Source organism: Dermacentor variabilis, chromosome 8 (assembly GCF_050947875.1).
Source record: "Dermacentor variabilis isolate Ectoservices chromosome 8, ASM5094787v1, whole genome shotgun sequence".
NCBI lineage: Eukaryota > Metazoa > Arthropoda > Arachnida > Ixodida > Ixodidae > Dermacentor > Dermacentor variabilis.
Window position 1 is genome coordinate 67,551,601 of NC_134575.1, and position 16,289 is coordinate 67,567,889.

At 47.0% G+C, this 16,289-nt stretch overlaps 1 protein-coding gene across 1 annotated transcript in view; it reads left to right on the forward strand.

Annotated features, from left to right (window-relative positions):
• The first annotated feature begins 4,898 nt into the window (after window positions 1-4,898).
• The window catches only part of LOC142590314 (uncharacterized), a 42,876-nt gene continuing 31,485 nt past the window's right edge, over window positions 4,899-16,289 (forward strand). Inside the window, exon 1 of the mRNA XM_075702335.1 lies at window positions 4,899-4,980. The gene's annotated coding sequence lies outside the window, so the exon portion shown is untranslated. The remainder of the gene's footprint in view (window positions 4,981-16,289) is intronic.

Consider the following 16,289-nt stretch of genomic DNA (forward strand, 5'->3'; position numbering starts at 1 on the left):
GCGTGACGTCCACGTTGCAAACCCTGTAAGCGGGTGTTTGTAATGGTGCCGTAGTGTTTTTCTTTATCCTCTGTTAACACGAACATTGCCAGGGCGAAACTCCCCCGAAAAGACACATTTGGCTCTCCCGATATCTGATCAGCGCAAGAGATACCTGGCACAGTGGGCCACAGATGCGTAATTAGGTTGCGCTCGCCATGTAATGGTCTCGCGGTGGGCTGTAGGTGACAGTGGCGATTGATCAACTATGAAAGGAAGGTAGCCTTAAAAGGGAGATTGCACGCCGAAACCATAGTGCCAGCAAAACTTATGTTCAAAATACGCACGATAATAGTTTGTGAGGTGCGCAAGGGCAAGAAAAAAATGGCATAAAAAGAAAAGTCTTGCGTTGGGTTAGAGGAACCTCAACAAAGGGAAGTACTCAGGGCACCGGGACATAATGCGTCGAAGCCACGCTAGAACAGTTTGTGAGGTAACCACAATAAAACGAACTAACCCTCAAGAAAGATGTTGAGGAATTATTTCTGGGAGATTAACCAATATACGAATATAATAATATATAATAATAAATAATTATTCATAGAAGGTCAAAAGTGTAACTCCACAAAGCACACAAATGATATCAAGTTCACCGGAGCGCGGTTCCCGAGTGCCATGCGCATTAGCGCGTCTTGAAAAAATGTATTACAGTCAACTGAATGGTGTAAAAAATGCGCTACGAAATGGGCAGAGAAGATATTACGTAGCGATCGACACTCAACTTTCCCATTGCTTTTCTGGTTAAGAATTATGTCAACTACATATGTGGGGCTGTACAGTAGATGCGATGGCTCTGCTTTTATCCCGAAATAGCCCTCGCAAATTATGCGATTGCCATCTCATTTTCGCGACCTTGCCATGAAGAAACCAATGCTGTACATTATAAAAGCCCTCGTAGAGCTGAATGATACGTACGAACAGGTGCCGGCCAAATATTATAGTTGATATACGAAAAGGAAACGCCGGCAAGCAAGCGAAAAACACATTTAAGATGAAGCTTTCTTTGCGAAGGATATCGCCTTCTTTTTTTTATCTCTCTCTCTCTCACTCCACAATTATACGTGTCAGCGTCGTCTTCGTCGTGACCACCGTAGGATTTCTCTGTATTGAAGCTATGACCGCTTTCGTTCGTGGAAGCGAATTTGGTCACGTGACAAGAAGCTCGGTTCTGCCAACATCCACAGATGGTGCTGTCCTCCGGGCGTCCCGTTCCAAAGGCGACGCTCACAGCAACCATCCATCCATCCATACGTGGGTGGCGAAGCTCACCAAATGCGCACGCAGTATCATGGAAGTTATGCTGCGGCGTAGCCACGCCTCGCCGCTTCCTTCGCCACGGCCGGTCTGAAGCAGCGCCCGTAGCGTAGACCGGCCATTCCCTCTTGCCCCTAGGCCGGTGGGGCACGGGCGTTTGCCGCCGCGTCGCGCTCCCGCTCGCTAAAGGCGCGCTTCGCGATTCCAGCTGACGGAGTTTCTCGCAGTGAGTCAAGCTGGTTATCTTTCAAAGTGCCAGGGGGCGCTTCTGTCTGGCTGCTTCGACGCGTACGGTGTAAAGAAACGCGATATCTCGTGTGTCCTGGTGATAGTATCACCGGAAGTGATCGCGCGAGAATATCGTCCCTGAATAAAAGTCACCTTTGCTCTGCAAGGCCCTTTGTCGCGGCTGATGACCGTTGCGGCTGGGTTACAGGACGTGGTCATCACCGAAAATCACTGCAGGATTATTATTGCGATAGCAATTGCATGGACACTCCAGGCGCATTTCTTTTGTCGCCGTCGCCGTGAGGTTCCGTATAAAGCCCAAGGGTGATAAAATCGTCGCCGCGCGCCGTATGCTGAATGGGCGAGTTAAAGCGTACGAAGGTGAGCCGCGATCGCGGCTCAATCTCGCGCGGGCAACAGAAGAAAGCGCGGAGGAAGCGCGCCGCCTTCCGTCGCGCGCAGAGCTTCGGGGAGAGCGTAGGGAAGAGGGCATCTACTCTGGCCGGACCGTGCGGCCGCGAGCGCCCGGCCGGGCCGCTGTTTCTGAAAAGACATCTTCGAGGAGTGCAGAGTCCGCGTTGCGCTGGGTTTCGCGACTTATTCGCGTCGATGCGAGCGGCTGCACGAAGTTCAATCCGCTCGCTGCTGCTGCCACATTTCCTCAATGCAGCGTTTTGGCGTCGAGTTTCCGCGGTCACCGAGTGAGATGCGTTCATGTTTGCTTGTGCGCGCGTGACACCATGTTTGTTAATTATGCCTATGTTTACAAGCTTTTACGGCCGATTAACTACTATCCTTACTTCGTATAGCTGTCTACTAATTTGATATTGCAATCGATGCTTCGCCTGTCGGGCGAAATTTTTTTTATCGTGATGTGCCGTTTTACCTTTCCGGCTTATCAAAGCTTCGCTTACACCAATTCCCACAGTACGTGGGATCTCCAACGGTTCCACTATCAAAAAGATTGCGCAAATTTGGATTTCGGATTTTGTAAGTTTTCAGTCGCTACCGTGTTAAAAAAATAGCGAGCCGGCGTAGTTAGCTGCTATGTGTATTTGTTTACTTGAATGTTTTAATTAGGACAACTGATTATCCATCTGTGTTGTTTTGACGTGACTTTTGTCCTGGGGAAGGGGTGGCTTGCTGGTGGCCTTTCTTAATTTCTGCGAACCTTCCCAACAAATTTACATTAGAAGCGCAAAAAAAAATGCGACTTCGAACTTGCCCTCGGTCGTTTTAGAGACGCTAATCAACCAGCCACTCAGCACTGGGAGCGGAGCGTCGCAGAGTAGAAAAAAAAAAAAAAACAGCTCCCGCCTCCAGCCCCCCCCCCCTCCGTTCCACGCTGCCGCATATTCCCTCTGATAGGTAACACTTGTTGTCTACTTCTCTTGTGTCCTATCTGTACGCCTCACCTTTTTTGCATAATTAATCAGAAGGTTCCTGCCCTTTACGCAATCAGACGTGGTCCTTCGAGGAATGCGATGTCTGTAAACTGGAGCTAACGCAAAAAGGAAATATACATATATAATCAGACTTTAGCTATTTCCCCACGTCCGAAGTGATTTCTACTGCAACAAGCTCTCGAAAAAAAAAAAAACACACACAGATACGGAAGAAGGAAGAAAGCCATTTTGCTTGCTTTCTCTTTAAAGAATTACTTTGTTTTGTTCGTATTCTTGTAGCCAAGCAATGGTGCTTACCCACTACTGGACATTCGCGAAAAAAGCATAATTTTTATGATGACAAATACCTTAATCAAATTTAAACTTACAATATCCTCAAAAGCACCTTCTTTCCCCTACGAGGAGTGATTTCATCGGACCGGGCTTAAGATGCACCATATGTGAAAAAAATATGTTTATGACTATTTTATTGATTCTTGAGATGCAGAATGTTTTTGTTTTGCTCTACAGCTAATATAAAGAAAAGGTACTTCAAAATTATTTTAGTCAGTAGGCACCTCGCTGCAGCAATAATATAAAAAAAAAACTAAACCTCCTCCTACAACCTCATTTTTCGTGTTAGATGACGCAGTATCTGGAAGGCAAGATAGGACTAACAATAATAACGAACCACCGCAAACAAGCAAGAGCGCCTTCTAGGAAGATATAGTTCACATAAATATACAAATGCTCAATGAACGTTCTTGATCGTGTCTTTTTCTCTTTGATTTGTGTTTCAATTTGCCGAACAGTTGGCTTAGCTGTGCCTTTTCATGCTACTGTAAGTGCCGCGACTTTGTTTCCCGTCAGAAAGAGAAAGAAAAAAGAAAAGTACCACCACCACCACCACCGCCGAAAAAAAAAAAAAAAAGAAGCTGCTCGCTAATATCTCACGGGGCGTCGGCACTAGGATACTACAATACGAACGTATGTCATGACATGCTTAATTTTGTAAGTGAAACAAAAGACTGTCACGATAATGTTATCTTTGTTTTTCGGCAACAAGAAAACGAAAATATCAACTTCAAATTCTAAATAAAGCGTGAAAATTCATGCTAACGATTAGCATTCACTTATTATCTCGTTTTTATTTTCCAAAATTCCATTTAGGTTTTCTTCCCTTTTTACCTTGTGCCGCCTGATTCACGCCCGATCCCCCGCAGTGGGCTGAGCCGTACCCATAGGCACCAAGCCAAACCTCACCAAACTGCCCCACAGAGCACGTGGCTAGCACACCCGGCTGCCGACAGCACGTTCTTGCAGCGGCAGGAGTTCGATGTGGAATGGCGATGGATTTTGGGCAATGTTTCGTTCCTCGCGTTGTGGTGGAAGCGATGCGGCGGTGGCCTGGTGAGGCTATAACTACCACGCGGCGGGTATGGCGCGATGACGGAAGACAAAAAAAGAAAGCAAACCCAGTTTGAGCGCCTAACTGCGGCCGCAGCAGCGACGTAAATATTCTTTAATTCAAAGTGCATATTTGCATATGTAGATGTCAAGAGGAAGCAGAAAGACAAAGGGCGCCCTGACGGTTCCCATCCCCATAATACTGCCGTTGCAGCATCCTAGAGTCACGATCAGCGCCACTTTGCACCAGAGAGGTCATAATTTTATTATAGCTCCGTTCGGAAACTTTCTGACGACACTAATTCAGCGCCACCGACGTCAAGTGCCGCTTACACTGAGCGGATTTAGTATACTCCGTGTAGTTGTGCAAGTAATGTGGTAACCGCTGGTAAAATAGTTATTCACGCACGAAAAGGGTTGCGAGCACTGTTTTACGGGTGTCGGAGGCTGCGCAGAAATCCGTTCGTTTTTGTAAACTGCGCGGAGGTATCAGATCCGTTAGGCGGAGCAGCTTGCGCGGTCCACAAAAAAAAAAAAGAAGAAAAAAAGAAACTCTGACAATACAGGCAGCGGAGCGGGGCACACATCGCTGACGGGAAATCGAAGAATCCTTCTGAAGCGGCAATTTCCCAATGACAACAGGCGCGCTGGGTTTCCGCCGTTGCAGGTATGCCGCGCGCTGCTGAGGGTCAGGGAGAACGGCGCCGAATCTCTTTGTTCCGCTGTCGGTTCCGAGAGATGTGCTGCTCCGCCCAGCCCATTGTCCGGCCGTTTTCGGAGAGCGAGCGAGGTATAGAAATTGAGTTTTCTCTACGCTTTGGTTGAAGTGTTTGTCGTTCGTTCGCTTTTACGCTTCTGCTATACTGCGTCGAAAGCTTACGGGAAGGCATCTGTCGCTCCACGAACGCTCCTTGCTTTCAGCTTAGACGGCCGTACGGGGCCCCGTCGGTGCAGCTCGGGGCTCAGGTGAACCCGGTCTCAATAAGACGATGACGAAAGTGCCTGCGCATGAATTTTGTCTTTGTTTCGGTTCTGTTTCTTTTTTTCAAATTTCATTACTTGCAATGCTATACGTGCTTGTTGTGACGTACAATGGCGCTTACTTAAACTTGCTGTATTTACGTGCTCTCTTGTATGTGTTTTTTTGGGACATGCAATATGCTTATTTGAACCTTGCCGTAAAGGTGCGTGATCGTGGTCCGAGATTTATTGACGTTTTACTTATTATTCCTATTTTGTTTTTGAGTCCGTTCAACATTGATGGGTACAGTTTAAAAGGTGAGCAGGAGCCGGTGGCATCATATATTATGAAAAACTGTGCTGCCGATATACATAAAACACATATAAGGCAAGGAAAGGCTGTGTGTAGCCAAAGAAATATACATAGATATCTATTGAAATAGAGGTGGACAGATCGGCCGAAGTCTGCCTTGCTACTTCGCTTAGGACGAAGGAGTGTGGAAAAACAAACATACCCGGAAGTGAGTCGATGCAGAGGATGAAAAGCATGGATATCCCTGTATAGAGTGCTCAGCTAACTGAGCATCGAATGGCCACAGGTGCTTTTCCTGCCGCCGGTGAACATTGTAGCCGCCGAACTCATCCATCGGCACAAACAACGAGAGAGAGAGAGAGAGAGAGAGAAAGACGTTCAATAGTTAGAAATATCTACATATATTAAAAGGCAAAGCCAACGCTATTTTTGGTGAGGTGCCTAGATTAGAATAATTGTTTCGCGCCCTAATAGGCATGCCCTAATTGCGACACGGGGTATACAATGAAAGCGAGAGCTTTTGTGGTGCACTTCGACTGCATTTGACCCCCCAGTGCTCACCCGTGCCATAATAAGAGTGGACCACCATGTGGTCTGATCACCGCGTTTCAATCGCTGAGCATTGCACAATATTTTTCTATGAAAGTGATATCGTATCTATCCTATTACCGGTTAGTACGTTTTCGTGTGTGCTTCTACCGAAGGAGCTATTTTTCTCCAAATCATTGCCGTAGGTCGTCGTCGATCGAGCGCGCAGGCTTATCCTGCCGGCTTCAGGCCAGGCGTGCAGCTATTTCTGACCCGTGTAACCATTTTACGGGAAGTGAATAGCTTCGCAGACTATCGCTACCCTTCATCCTCAGGCGGCAGCCAAGTTTTGGCGTTATCTCTGCGGTGTTCTTGATAGTGGTTCTCCCTATTGAGGTTTAAAAGCCTAGTTTATGTTTAAAAAGAAACCCAGCGCCTACTCGATTACCGTGCCAATGGCTCTGATTAGCATGGCTTCAGGCAGCATACTACGCTTTATTCGTTTGTGGTATAGCTCGCACCTTGAAACAACCGAAAAACTCATTACATACCCGGGGAACGCCAAGTGGCGCCGAGGAGTGCAGACGCGTTCGGATCGGCTCCGTCAATAATCTTGCCTAGTAGCGGTCAAAATCATGTGACCACCACGGAATTCGCAGGATTTGTGTAGGAAGACACCAGGAACACGCTGATGCCCCCTTTTTGACAAGTGGACCCAAAGACCTTGTCTCTTTAGATGGCGCTAGCGTTTGGTGAGGATTATATCGTAGCGCTTCCTGCAGGAGATTGTTGTTTTAAAAGGTAACGACGTACTCGTATGTTTGTTATAGCGCACCTGTGCCGAGTAATGCAGGTTGCCGTTGGATTGAGCGCTTGCGTGGAGCTTCGTGGCATAGTGGTTGACGCACTTGAAGGGCTAGGACTACTTCTCATCCTCGAGCGGCAAACATCCATTGCCTTCTACGCATCACACTAATCTGAAAGAGAGTCCACACTTCTTAACTGTAAAGTTGAGAATTACTCAAGGCAGGTTTAAATGACATCCGCCCCAAAACGATATTTGAGGCATTTGCATGTCGTCACGTCAAATTTTCTTCCACATTAACCTTTAAAGACATGCAAAGGGTGTTTGCGCAACCATCACACGCCATAAACCGCAGCGAACGCGGTTTATGACGCAGCAACCACGGCAGCGTATAAGGACCGCGATGTCGCCGATGGCACTACTTTGCCTTCGTGGATCCCTCGCCTCGATTGAAACAAGGACAAGCTAATATTAAAAACGAAAGCCGCAAAAAAAAAAAACCGCATTACGCCATTCACTTGATGCCGCAGTTGCCGCTGACACTGCAGCCATCAGCATAACGCTAACGCTTGCAAAACAATGCATTGTATGCTGCATTAGAAAAAGATGGGCTCAAAACAAAGCGAGTCTAAAGTTAATCAATCACTGCCTGTATCAAGACAGTGGTAGGGATTGGTTTCTTCTTTGCTGCGCGGTGAAGAGATTGTTGTTGAAAGCTTAGTCGACTGCGCATGAACGAATACTTGTGCTGTTGGAGTAGTTCATGACGCAAAGGACCATCATCCTTTGTTGCTACGTCTAGATGACAGGCAATGTGCGAACACATAGAGGTCAAACACTGCTGATCATGCTGCGGGTGATGTAGAGAAAATACCAAAGTTATCCAAACTTTTTGGTAAATAAATGGTGATGGGCCTTAGGGGGCGGTGATGTTCCCGTCTATTGTCAAGTCATGGCTGACAAGCGCTCCTCCTCTGTGAGTCTTTTCACTGACCACGATGCGAGCTTGATAGGGGCTGGTATGAATTTTGGTTGACTTGGGAATAATGGAGATTTGATAGCTGCGACAGCTATTTTAGCCCTCATCATGATAACAAATTCGAAGACAGTGTCACGAATGTCCAATAATAGGGGTTCAGTGAAAGCAAATACAGTTCGCGAGAAAGGCGAGTGAAAACAATGTATTTATTTATTTATTCAGTAGCTGCAACGCCTTTGAAGACATTACAGCAGGGGAGTACATACATATCTGCATCAATTTTCACTAATTTCAACACACAAACCGAGGTAAATGTTTTCATTGCATTGTATACCTGAATATTTAACGAAAGAGCATTCCAGTCCCTCGTGGTCCTATAAAAAACCCATAACGCTAGGTGTCAGCCTTAAAAGGAAATTCATGAAGTTTCAAGGCATGGTCCCTTCTACGCGAGATATATGACGGTAATGTAATACATTTGTTCCTGTCAATTGCTGTTTTAGCATGGTATACGCTGTGAAAAAATTTGTGTCTGAGGCCCTTTCTTTTGTCCTTTAGATCCTGCCAACGAAGTGTGCGCTTGCATTCGGTGATACTGAGGCTTTTGCCGGAATTCCACAGAATGAATGGAACCGGCCTATTCTGAATTTTTTCAAGTAAATTGACTAACTCACACGTATAAGGATCACGGCAGATGACTGCGTACCTAAGTACCAAACGTACGTGAGTGAAATACAGCCGTTCTTTCAATTTACTATGTGGTTGGCCGAAATTTCGACTTAGGAAGCCGAATTGTCGTGCCGCCTTCCTTCTTACCTCCTGCACATACCTGTTCCACCTTACATCCGAGGTAAATAAAACTCCTAAGTATTTGCATTCCGCAACCCTGCGTAGAATAAAGCTGTCCTTGTAAAGGTAGTGTTTAAATATTTCGATACGTTTAGCGACATTTCCCATTTGACACACCAAGTTGAAACTTTATCTAGATCATACTGAAGGGCATAAAAATCACAACCACTATCAGTAATCCTATATACTACGCAGTCGTCTGCAAACATCCTGATAGCTTACCTAATACATCTAGTTATATCAATTATATACAATAAACATTAGGGAGGCCCCCCAAGACAGGGCCTTGGGGTACTCCAGAGGTCACTATCTAGGGTTATTCTTTTTCTTCTGGAGCTAAAACAATACTATTTACTACCATAGGCAAGAACCCGTCGAGCAGGCCGTATCTCTGACAAAACGGGACACCACTAGGTTTACATCAAGTGTACTTAAGGTGAACAGCTCAATTTACCTTTCTCGCCATTATTTTGGTAGGCCGTCGGTAATTGGTGGTCTGTAGTTACTAGTTAGTAAGTCAGTGGTGGTTCCATATTCGATGCGGCTACAAGGGTGAGTCGGGGTACGGGAGGAAGTCTCCTTGAGACACGCTTGCGGTAAGGTCTAGCGAGAGAACTTTGTTGCGTCTGAAGGTTTAAATGCTGTGGTTAAGCGCTCCGGAAGGACAGCCCTCCTCTCATCCAACCACCCGCGCTCCCTGTGTTTCTGCCGCGGGAGAGGGCTCTGGCGGTAGAGGAGATCGAAACTACTTTCCACGCAGCGACTCACGCCGCTAGACACAACACATCGGCTCATGTGCATAGCCCCGTATGCTACAGCTACAGATGAACTGGTTAAGGGACCTAGTCTCTGCGTAACTGCACAGTGAAACAGCAAGCGCTACCGAAATATCTTCAGTCCAGGACATATACGCCATCAAGTGCGTCATTCTCCGAGCAAAGCGAAAAACGAAAAATCTTTCTCGAAGCATTTCGCTATTCGCTTACATTGAGAGTCACCTTCGAGCGTTGTCTTTTTTACAAGTTCTGAATGGATGTTAATTATTTTTTCACCAGAAATTGGCTGCAGCAGGCAGCCGCGATAGAAATAAAAAGTGGTCTCTGATCCCTGCCAATAGTGAAGTGGCGACTCCTGCTGGCCTTCATTTCTAGTCTCACTGGGGGCATAAATCAGTGCAGTCACACGTCTCTTCTGTATATCGATGAAATCCTTTCCTTTTGCCGCAGATGCGCAATTAGCAGTTGGTCGTCGAAAGCATAGGGCATCATCAACTTGTACTATTCGGTTTTCCTTCAGGAACCGGAGTTCTTTCTAACTTAGAAATTGCTACACTGATGCACCTTGTATTTACCATTGTTACACTCGGATATATGGTAATTGCTGCTGTAGATGAAGTTCCTGCGAACGAAATGCAGAAACGCTCGTTGGACGGGCAATGGGTGCACGTTAATAACCCCATGCGCCATTATACCGCGTCGCTATTGTGTATCTTCGGCGTGGCAAACCACCAATCAATCTTAGTTGGCCCGCAATCGTTGTAAGGTTATATGATAAATACGTGCCGTGCTTAAAGACCGTGTAACGACGATAAGCAATGGGCAAATACCGCTCCTGATGTGGGCAGAGAAAAGGAACACACACACGCACAAACAAACACACACACACACACGCACACGCACACACATTCACAAACAAACCTTCGCATTGATAACCACTGCTCGCGAGCCATGGAGAGCGCGTACTGAAGATGTGATCCACAACTTCCGCATGGCGCTGCGGCAGACTGGCTTCCGTCATGACGACGACACCGCGACTTATTGCTTTCCAGTGTGCCCGTCTGCCTTCAGAGCCGTAGCAACCCACAAAAGGCAGCGGGGCATACAACAAACACCGCTCACGAGACGTGGAATTATGACCGGCGCGCAATTAGTGCGAGCATCGACTTCCTGCAGCGGATGGACCAGAGCTTTGTTGGCTTATGCTCGAGGGAAGAGCGGTATAGAGCTCGAACAAAAGAAGTCGTGGTGTGGCGAATTCTCTGCCATCGGCTTGAGATGCAGAAACTCACATTGCTATTAGGGTTGAAGATGTAGTTTACTTTGGCTTTCAGTAACCTGCCATGGGCTCCCTCAACTGTTTTGTCCTAGCGCGGTGTTTTATATTTAATTGCTGGATCAACCTACCGATTCGCGCACGTCATCTCTACTGCGGCGGACAAACAGACAGCGACAAAGTCGGTCGCACACTGTGCTAAGTTTCACTCTGTAATTTAACTGACATTGTCTGCTGTCACCGTGTTTCACCTACGCGAGTTCATCTGTTCACCGGCCTTGCCATCTGTCGCTACTGTATGACCGATTTTTTTTCCTTAACTTCCAGGCATGCTAGACCGCAGCACGTTCAATAATGCCGTGCCATTGATCGCTTCTGTAAACGGAAGGTTTCAAGACACCGCCATTTCGAGGCCTTCACTTGTCAATTGACGTGCAGCTAAAGAGTCAATGTAATGTAACTGTGCAAACTTCGCAGTGGTTGTTAAGCAGAGACTGTTGGTAACAGGCTACTGGCGCCTCATGCAATATCTTTTGCATGCGCTATATAGTAAAGCCGCCCCCGGCGCAGTGCTGGCACGAATCGTCCTCGCTTGCCTTAAGCGCAGCAAAGCGTTGAATATAGACACTGTGAAGGTGCCTTTATATGAACGTGATCGCTTGATCGTGTTTAAATTTATGCAGGAACGTTTTGATCGAGCATTTGTTAAACGCATTGAAGACCAGATCAGGCGCGCTCAGAGTTATGCATAGCAGGCAATGCAATGCCGCAATTTCGATGGAGGCGAAATGCGACCAGAACTGGGGGAGAAATGGGGGCGACATGCGACTGAAACGTAGTACGCTGCACACTTGAAGTCAAACGTCCACAGATACGTTATTCTATGCGCGCTTACGTCCACAAGTTGCAGTTGTAATGTGCGAGGTAGTTTTTTCCGTCGAAAGCGCAGCAGATAAAACAAAGATTCACTGCTGAACGCGCGGAGTAACACGTGTATGACTGCACTACTTGCGTAAATAGTCTCCGCAGCGTTGCCGGCTACGTGTGAAACGCACTACATTTGTATGTATACGCAGTATATAGCAGTATTACAGCAAAAACAAGAGACGGTATTTATTTTAGAACTGCAGGGGTGGGTGGGTATTTAATGCGTTGGTGCGAAAGATTTCAAGTTGCGGGCCTGAGTGCCATTTTAGTCACGGTTCAAGGTGTTTGCAATATGCGATCTGAATAAGATAAAAGAGCCGAGTTTCATAACAGCGTTAGCAGCAACATCAACAAAACCAAAGGAATCCGACTGCAATGGGAGACGGTGTACTTTGGTCTCGTCTAAGAGACACCACTACGTTGACAAGAACGTGGTCCCGAACCCATCCAATTAACACATTGCGTTAAAGAGGTGCCTGGAAGACGCCGAGTTCATTAGTGAGGTCCTTAGTAGCGCGCGCCACCAAATGATCAAGTGCCGCTTCCAATTTCAGCGCGTGGCCGTTGAACGCCGCAAGCGTTTGTGTAGCGGGAAATCGATATTGTTTTTCGACGGAAAGGAATTACCTGCTTCCCGAACATCAGCTGCAGCAATCACCTGTGAATAAGGGAGTGAGTAAGTGAGTGAGTGAGTGAGTGAGTGAGTGAGTGAGTGAGTGAGTGAGTGAGTGAGTGAGTAAACTTTCATTGGGTCCAGAAAAACGCGATAAAACACGCCCCCTGCTAATCCCACGACGGGACTGACAAGTCTAGCCTGCCGGCCTGATCGTGGGCGCGCTGGACGGCCAGGAAGAAGGGACTGCTTACGTATGTGTACATATGTATGAAGGTAACTTTACACTGGACTCACGCATGTGGCCGGTCGCACACAGGAGAAAGTAAATATTTGTGCCATATTGGTGACATTTTGCTTCTTAAAACGACAAAAGCGCGTGCCTAGACCACAGTATAAGCAGATGACGCCAGAACATGTGAATGGGATCCTCAAAACGCGCTGATGTAAGTAGAACATAGGACAGTCGAATGGAAACCGGAACTTTAGGGATTGTAATAAAAACTGCATTCATTTATACTGCATTGATTTTGTATATCTAACTATATATCAGATTGGTTTCAAAATGAACATATATTATTTGGCTAAAATGTTGGTGTTGCGTTCGAAACTGGTCCGGTCAGTTCAATTTTAAGTTAACCGCCACTGTCCTTTGATGCCCTCCAACGGGCTACTACGACTGTGAGGGCCTAAGTGAGACCTAAATGAGTGTGCCCTTCGAGCACAGGTATTGACACAGAATGTTTACCAAGTGGATAGTACGCGTATAATTGCCGTTTGCGGCATGACTAAAATAGGAAACTTCACCAAGCGTTCTTTCCCGCTATCACGTCCCCTCTCCTCTCAGCTGCCTTAACCTCCTTCCACTACTTCAGAAGAACCCGAAACAAAATAACTATTGGAAAGCACTGGGCGGTCGTCTAAGCAGGAGTTCAGATTGGCTCTCCAGTTGGAGCTGCGGCGTATCTCCGGTGACTGACTGTATTGACTCTCGAAACCGGAGCTGAGTCACGGGGCGAATTCATTATTATACCCAGAGCACTCGAGCGTTGAGGGTGATAGCAGAATCACGTCATTGTATGGCGGTTGATTCTGTGAAAATTCGCTCTACAGTCCATAAAAAGTATGTGGAGAGCGAGATTCTTACCTGCGAAGCAATACCACCGAGTACTGGGACGTTCGTTTAGGAAGGTATACTATTTGCGTATAGAAATGGCCGAGAGGCCAACGTATGATTGCAGTGGATGACCGTTTACGCTGCTCTCACCGATATGAAGCGCATCACCTCTGGCTCTACTGCGCACACTATTGGGGGCGAGCTCCACCACTGGAAAAGCTGGCGCCAACATCGGCGTGATGTGGCATGAGGGATCACGTGGACACAGCGGCCGCGTCGCCGGCTTCGGAAGCGACGAAGCGAACTGAAAAAGAAAGTTTAAGGTCCCACCTGCGCTGCGGTTCTGATTAAGTGGCGAGGTTTTCCCGCCTTGGGTATCTGCTTCACAGCATTTTAAAACACTACAATAGGTAGTGGCGGCTTTTGGAGGCGTGTAGTCTGATAGGCTACTGCTGGGTGCCGCAGTGCCAGACGTACGCAACGGAGCCTGGTGCCAGCCTTATTCACAATTAGACGCAGGGCAAGAATCTGCGTGAAGCTTGGTTCGCGAAACTTAGAACCGGCAGACAGCCGTCGGCTACAACTCGGGTACGCAGTACGCAGTACTCGGGTACGGAGAATGCAAGACGCGAGGAAGATTTCTACTACGGCGTCGGGACTGCGATGTTCCGTGAGTAGCTGAAAACGCACACCGAGACGCTCGCCCGTGCTTGCTGCCCGGCTAATGTCATGACGCTTTGTTTGGTCTATGAACTTGTTGATGCTAGATTCTGTCAAGTTCGCTGGAATGGAAAGGGAACGGTAAGAAGCACATTAAAAGAAGCATGGCACATGGTCATGTTTGTATTATGAATTAATGTACTGGATTACGAAAAAGAAGCAGCGGGAAAACGCACGCTGAGGAGACAGATAAACATACAGTGGGACGCAACTTAAGAAATAATATTGAAACGTCCAAAAATTTAGAAAAGGAAAGATTGCATCATCGCGACGGGACATCACAGTCGCCGTAGGCGTTGAAGTCTCTAACAAAATTAGTTTTGAACTGCTCTGATAACGTCTACGCAACAATAGTTGTTTGCGTACTGTCAGATGCTGATATTCGGCTCCCTAGAGCTCACGGAACGGTGCCAAAATGCGCTCGCAGCGAATGCAAAACATTGTATGCGGACATGCATGCAGACGAGCAGTCGGTCGCTGCGAACCCGTGCGATCGCTTCATTGAGGCTTCATTCTATGCTCCATTCATTTATGCAGATAGCCCACTAGAAGAACATATTTCACATAGCTTGCTTTCAGCGTTTGCATACCTTTCACGCAAGCAGCCGGTTCGGGAGACATCATCGCGGCGGCCGCGCGCAGTGGCGTTCGCTCTAGGTATTCGGTAAAAAGATACCGTCTGTAAACCATTCCATGCCTCCAGTTTGCCCAATATTATTATTTTTTCAGTAAAAAAAAATCCACTCCTTTTGAGAGTACTTACAGAAATTTTCAGGAGGGCTGTCGCGTGGTGTTTTTATTGAGCGCCGTGAGCCGAACCTATGAGGAGCGCGCCGCGTTATCCCTCATACTACGCAATGGAGGCGCTTCCGACAGATGGCGACTCCGTAACTCCTCGCCCCCAATAGCGCTATAGCCGTAGGCTGCACGCAGTACACACCGAGAGACGCCGAAAGTTTAATGCTATCTGAACAGGAGCGCAACTGAGAGACAAATCATGAACTGTCGGTGAGAACGAAGTGATAAGTCCGTAGCCTGTGTAATACTGTCTGTAGAATATTTGACAAACTTGGGCCTAACTTGCTATATCTTCGTTTTGAAATAAGCAGGAATAGAAATACACATTTCAGAGCTTATCAAAATGTGTACAACTTTTTATCAAAAGCGTACAGCCATAGAAACACAGTCTACAGGCTACAGACGGTATAGATTTAAAGTACAAATAAGGGCCAGCTGTTGCTTTACAATTTCATTGGCAATTTGCCTATTGGTTGTATAAAGAATACGTGATGGCAAAATGACAAAGATCTACAGCGTTCTAACACATTCTATCAGAAACGTGCAAAACTTCTTGGATTACATATAAATTAGGCCTGAAGATGAAAAACGACAAAAAGTCATACTGTTGGCTATTCACTTTTTATGGTACCTTTCTTCTTAGGAGTTCTTCATTACAGGTGATGCTGGGATAGCCAGCTGAAGGCACCCACCTTGGTTCAGTTGATCGCGCTTTCGTAACTTACTGAACAAGAACAATAAAAATCATAGATCGGTCAGATAGATACCACGTTACAGAGTCCAGCTTTCGCAGTCGTTGCAGCACCGTTTATCACACATTTCTCACCGTCTTCTAAGCCAGCCACTGAGTCTCCCGTTGCGTCATCTCCTTCACCTGCACAGGCTCACACAGCAAACGAGTCCTGGTGCCATGGTTGGACAGGAAAACAGGGCGCAAGCTCGTGCTCGGCATTACGCGTGTTCGGCTGCAATCGGTGCGCTAAGCCCGCAGAGCGAGTGCCGTATTTAACCCTGTCCCTGCTGCTACATTAGCGTCGAGATTGGTTGCGACTTGGCGCCGGTTCACAGAGGGCTTTCCGAGTAAGCTCGCTCTGTGCGGCCGTGGCGCCAATAGTTATCCGAGCGTTAAACCACGGAATTATCAAGCTGTCTTCATCCGTGGGCATAAAAGCTGAAATCAGATTGACTTCCTCGATGTGTGGGTGGCTGCTAACTCACGGAGTATACGGCTCACTGAACACGGAAGAGTGCTAACATTCAGCCTTCTCAGTGACTTTAAAATCTGCGGGAAACCCCAGGCTCGATCGTGAACCCA